The following is a 5,736-nucleotide window of genomic DNA, read 5'->3' as shown; positions in this document are numbered from 1 at the left end:
TCCATTGCAAGTACTTTTGTCTAGATACCTTACCGTTTGATCCTCATTGAATAACATTTCTGATTCTTGCTGACTAACATTTTGATTTTTGTTGAAAAACATTTCAGAGACAATAGCGTAAGGGTGAGGAGCTGTGTGCGATTGACTTGTTCAAGGCCAACCAGAACAGCAAGAAGCATGGATTTTTAGAGCGAGTCAAGATTGCTATAGTAAGTCACTCCAAGCTTTTGTCCAGCTAGTTCAAACTTTTGGCTAGAGACCTCATCCCTGTTTGATTCATAGCCAACAAGAACACACACTATGTTCCATGCTTTGATGCTGTTTTTTAGAGCCTAAGATAGGTTTGGTATCTCAACAAAGATATCAGAATTTGTTGTATAGTTCTCAACAAAGATATCAGAATTTGTTGTAGCTATTTGTTACATTTTTATGATATGATAATTGATCTGAATGTTAGTTTGATGATCGGCTCACTAGGGAGGCCATTTTATATAGAACCACCATATTGTTCCAATTTCATGTCTCCAAATCACATAAGTGTGTACACTTGCTACAACCAGATCACATAAGTGTGTACACTTGTCGGAGCCAGATCACATATGTGCGTACACTTGCTGTAGCCAGATTCAAATAATGCTTTCAGGTTACTAGTCATCATCTTCTTTTGTTTGACTTTGAGTAAAAATATCTACATATAGATTTCGTGTGTTGGTTTGGTTACTTCAAATAATCCATTTCATGGTCTGGTTTGGTGGCATTCTTGTTTGGTTTCTTTTGCTTGGTTTGGTTTGCAAAATGTGAAATAGATCTACCACTAATGTCTATCATTTACCTCCATATGCTAGCTTGAGATGGAAAAAAGGAAGGATGCGTCGGTACCAGAAGGTGAAGAGCCAAAGTCTAATGTTGAAATTGTTAAAGAAGTGCTCAAGACCGAAGTCAAACAAAGCACATTCCTCGGGAATGTTGGGCTCCATTCATCTAGGTACAACTCGGGCAAAGCAACCGCTGCTATGGTTGCTCATGTTCGTGATCTTGAGCACAAGCTAGAGAGGTCGGAGCTTCAAACTGAAGTGATGCAAGAAGAAATGGCAACAATCAAGATGAAGGCGGAAGAATCTAAAGCTGAACACGGCAAGGAACTTGAGCTGCTGTGCAAGAAGTCTCAAGAATAGGATGAGAAGTTAGCCCACTTGATTGCTCTCTTTGGAGCTAAAGCATCGTAGAAGCTCTATGGGATGGATCATTTTCGTTTGTCTTGCTCTCTTTGAACCTGTGAAGTTGAACCTGTCGTAGAACCTGTCTTGCTCTATGCGATGGCTCATTCTGGTGAAATTGCGAAGTTATGTAGCTTGTGAACCTGTGAAGTTATGCATTTTGTGAAGCTGTTCACGTGTGAAGTTATGCATTTTGTGAAGTTGTAAATTATTTGAGTTTTGTTTGGACCATTTTGTTTGGGCTCTAAACTTATTTGGACTACAAAAAGGCCGATGCCAAAACAAAAACTAGACTAAAAAGGCTTGGGCCTAAAAAAGAGTTGGCGGTAAAAAATATAGTTAAAAGGCTACATCTCAGAAACTAAAAGGCCAAGGCCCAAACAAGAACTAGACTAAAAAGGTTGTGGCCCAAAACAAGAGTGGAATATAAAAAAATGGTCACTAAAAAGCTCCATCCCAGAAAATAAAAGGCCAAATTATTGGGTCAGGCCCGTGCAGCTAAGAAAAATAAAGAGAAAAAAGATTTAATGGGCTGAATTATTGGGCTTGGGCCATGTAGACGGCTGGAATAGACCGGGCTGATTCTAATTTACGACCTTTTCATTTGGTCGTAATTCTGCCACGTTAGCTTGCCACGGTGGATCTGACGTGGTGTGGGCGGATTGCTAGTGACAAAAATAATTGTTCATTAAACCTATGACCTTCTTTTGGTCGTAAAAGTCTACGACCATTCCACAAGAAAGGTCGTTAATTTCCATTAGAGACGCTTAGCTTTTGAATGTATGTTTTTGGTCATAAAAAAGTCACAAATGGAAAACAATGATCATTCAGAGACCAATAGTGATGGTCGCAAGTTATCATATTTCTTGTAGTGAGAAGGAGACCCAAGGGGGTCTCCGTTGAAGGGGTCCGCCAGATACCAAGTCTGGGGACACCCATGCTTCCTCCACCCACGAGGGGGAGGATGTAGAAAATGAGGAAGAGAAGGATTCTCTTCATGCGAGGAAGAGGGAGGCACGAGAGGGGGCCGAGGAGGGGCTACATCATCGGGTTTCGAAGAGACCTTGCAAGAGCATGGTCACCCTTCTCGATGCTGGCCCAGACTCCGATGACGAGATTGGAGACTTCGAGGTGATTCATTGCTGAACCCCTAGGGTCAAGCCCCCGTCCCGAAGGTACGAAACCCCATTCTTAAATTAACGGAATTACACCGGGTTTTTATCAATAGTGAGAAACGAGTTGTTTTATTGTCATAGCCCTGCCCGAGATCTTCCGACAGACCATGTATCAGAGGAGGGTGCGCTTCCTACTGCATTGGCTGAGAGTGGGAACGCTACCACAATACCCATCCCCGAGCTTTGGATGAGCCAGCCGAGGTGATGTCCCATCAGGCCCTGCCGACCACTACCGAGGTGGCAATGGCCGAGGTCGATCCATCGAACACCGAGGATCGGTAGGTCCCGGCCGAAGTTCATACACCAACCTTCGAGGACCGAGAGGTCTCGGCTGGTTTTGATACACCGGCCATCGAAGACGAGGAGATTTTGGTCAAGGTCCATACCTCGGTCATTGGGCCCCATGGGGTTGGTTCCTTGTGTGCAAGTGGAGAAGAGAACCAAATTCCGATAGCCCTGACGCTCCGGTGTCTTTGGTGCCAGCTTTCGCGCCGCCCCTAGTAGAATGGAATACCGCTCGGTGGCTGGCCATGATGGAGGGCGCCTTGACCGGCTCCTCTATTGCTGAAGAACATCGCACCCTTATGGGTTCGGTTTTACAGACTATTCAGTCCATTAACAGCGGACTGAGTGAAGCCTTCAATGGCTTGCTCGCGGGTTTGAAGGTAAGTCGTGTAATATTTTAGGTTTTATTTATAAGATTCTATATGCCTTTATGGGTATAAAAGCCCCCGAGCCACGGGTAAGTTTGACAAGCTTATCCCTCGCTCGATATTAACCTCCTAGGCATAAAAAATAATCCTGAGATTCTAACGACTTGCTGGAGTAAATCCGATCAAAGTGTCTTGCATGCCGATAAGTCGGAATCGTTGAAATTAATAATGATGTCGTTCAGGCTTCATCTTCGTTGCTGATGCCAATGCTCTGGAGATAGGTGAGCTGAACCGGAAATTGAAGGTTTCCGATGATGAGCTCAGTCGTGTGAATGTCTGGCTTGATAAAAAATAGGGTAAGTTTCAAGCAAAGATGTAAACATTATTATTGCCCTTTAGTAAAGGGGGGTTGTCTTGATGTTTTTATCCCTGTGATATTGAACTGGTAAGCAGCCTAGGAGAAAGAGCTCAAAAAACTCAAGGTCGGACTAGAGGAGGCCAAGAAGGAGGCAGCTGCTCGCAAGGTGGCGGCCGAACAAGTAGCTACGTAGCTGAGCTCCATCAAGCTTGAAAGCTGCAAGCATGAGGCCAGGGTGGCAAAGGTTCAACATGAGTTGCACGAAGCCAACTCTAAGTGTGAGGATTTGGAGTAGAATTCTCGGGAGTAGATGATCGAGCTCTCCAAGCTGCCCGCCGAGCTCAAATCAGAGAGGGTGGACCGGACGTTCTTTGAAGAAGAGGTGCGCCAGTCCAAGCTGATGGCAAATGGTAAGCCATACTTATTGCAATGTGCCTTTCGTGGAAACATGTATGCATTTATAACACATATGTGGCATTCCTAAGGTGCCCTTACGGACCTCCCGATGAGTGTGGCGAAAGCAACGAAGCACTACTCGGCCCATGACGGGGATGTTGAGTGGAGGCTTTTCTGGGCTCAGTTTTAGACTTCCGAGCCCAACCCCAGTCTGAGCTATCAAATAAAACAGCTCATGGGGCTGCATAGGATGCTGGAGCCGACCCTAAAGGATCTCTATATCCAGTTGTGGCCTACCGAGCCTTTGCCGAGCAGCTAGTTCTGCTTAGTGAAGAAGTTGGTTGATGTTGTGCCCCAGATCGAGGTCCTGAAGCATTCCGTGTGCATAGAAGGAGCTCGTATGGCCTTTGCGAGGACCCTGGTGCATTATCCAGGGATGAAGCCTGTGATGATGGCCATCGCACCTCCACCAGCCGGGATGGAGCATAGACGCCCCGAGCTGTATATTCCCTCCACGACGGAGGGTGCTTGGGTTATAGAAGCCCAATGCTCAAAAGATGTACTCTTTGAGTAATTGTATTGTCATGTGCCTCCGAACAACTTATACTTGTAATGTTTAGTATTTGTTCTTGTGTATTATTTTGACTCCTCTCGTCTGGCCGTTGTATTCTGAAAGTTACGAATCGTCGGCTTCAGCCCCCAGGTAGAGACTACTCGGGGTGTTTCATCGTGTGAACTATTACCCTTAGCCGATGAGTTAGTGCCCGGAGGTGGTAGTATGCAATGGAAACGAGGCAATCAGACATGTGGTTTATCACTTTCACTTAGCCTTAGGAGTTTAAATTTGGGGGCTGATCGGAAGCCCCCATGTTTTTGGTGGTAGTTGGGTAAGCCGAACTTTGAAATAACCACCATAGGGTCCGCAAAGGCGTAAACCCTCCGCGTAACATAGAATAGCCTCCAACAGCTTTTAGTTTTGAGATTGGGTTGTAGACCAGCTCTCGCTTATTATGACGGTAAGTTTTCGGCTTTCTCCACTGAGGTATTTTTAGCCAGACTAGCCGGCAGTACAATTGCAGTGGTTCTCCCTTTACCACTTAGACGAACTAGCGGAACATAAGGAGGTAAGCACAGGAGCAGGACAACCCTACTATAGACCCAAGCCATAATTCGGAATCGATGCATATAACACAAAAGTTGAGAGACTGGACACTTAAGAAGTTGTCACGACATGGTGATCGGGGTGGTGTTACCATCCAAGCCTCTGGTTTATGGTCGATAGCACTTTAGCATGTGTAAAAAGTAATTTTGACATGTCAGCGCCGATAAGTGTGAAATATGTGTATACAAAAGTACTTGAAATAATGTGTGTAATGAATTTTTACAACTCGTGGCACCAAGGCATCTGTTACATGTAACTATCGATACAAGTTTTTAAAGCAACTTTCCGAGCGGCCTTTCATGAGCGACTTGACGTCCGCCCTTTTTTGGTTGTACTATATCTATTACCCTTGTTAGGGGTGGGGGTACTATCCTTTAGAGGAAGTTGCTATCAGCATGCGGACCTTGAGAAGAGGGTCTTGAGAAGCTACTGATGAAACGGAGAAGGTTGACGCTTGGGGTTCTTCACGATACCCCATCTTTTGTCCGTAGAGGTGTTTTGGGCATGGCTCGGTTTAATCGATTACATAATCCCTGGCGGGTGGCTCCCATGGCTGCCCATGGAATTTTAAGGATGAACTTGTGTCTACGAGGGACATATGTTGAAGGTGTTCGGACCGTGTCGTGGAAGGTGTATCCCTATTTACTATGAGCCAAAGAAGTCTCCGGCAGATCTGATTGAGCTCGGGATCGCTTGCCTTCCTTCCGCGTCTTTATTGCTGGCCTATGGGTTGAATTTTTTGTCATGTTGGCACTCAGCTCCAAGTGCAGCCGTG

The sequence above is a fragment of the Hordeum vulgare genome, chromosome 1H (assembly GCF_904849725.1).
Source record: "Hordeum vulgare subsp. vulgare chromosome 1H, MorexV3_pseudomolecules_assembly, whole genome shotgun sequence".
Classification (NCBI taxonomy): domain Eukaryota; kingdom Viridiplantae; phylum Streptophyta; class Magnoliopsida; order Poales; family Poaceae; genus Hordeum; species Hordeum vulgare.
This window is presented reverse-complemented; position numbering follows the sequence as displayed.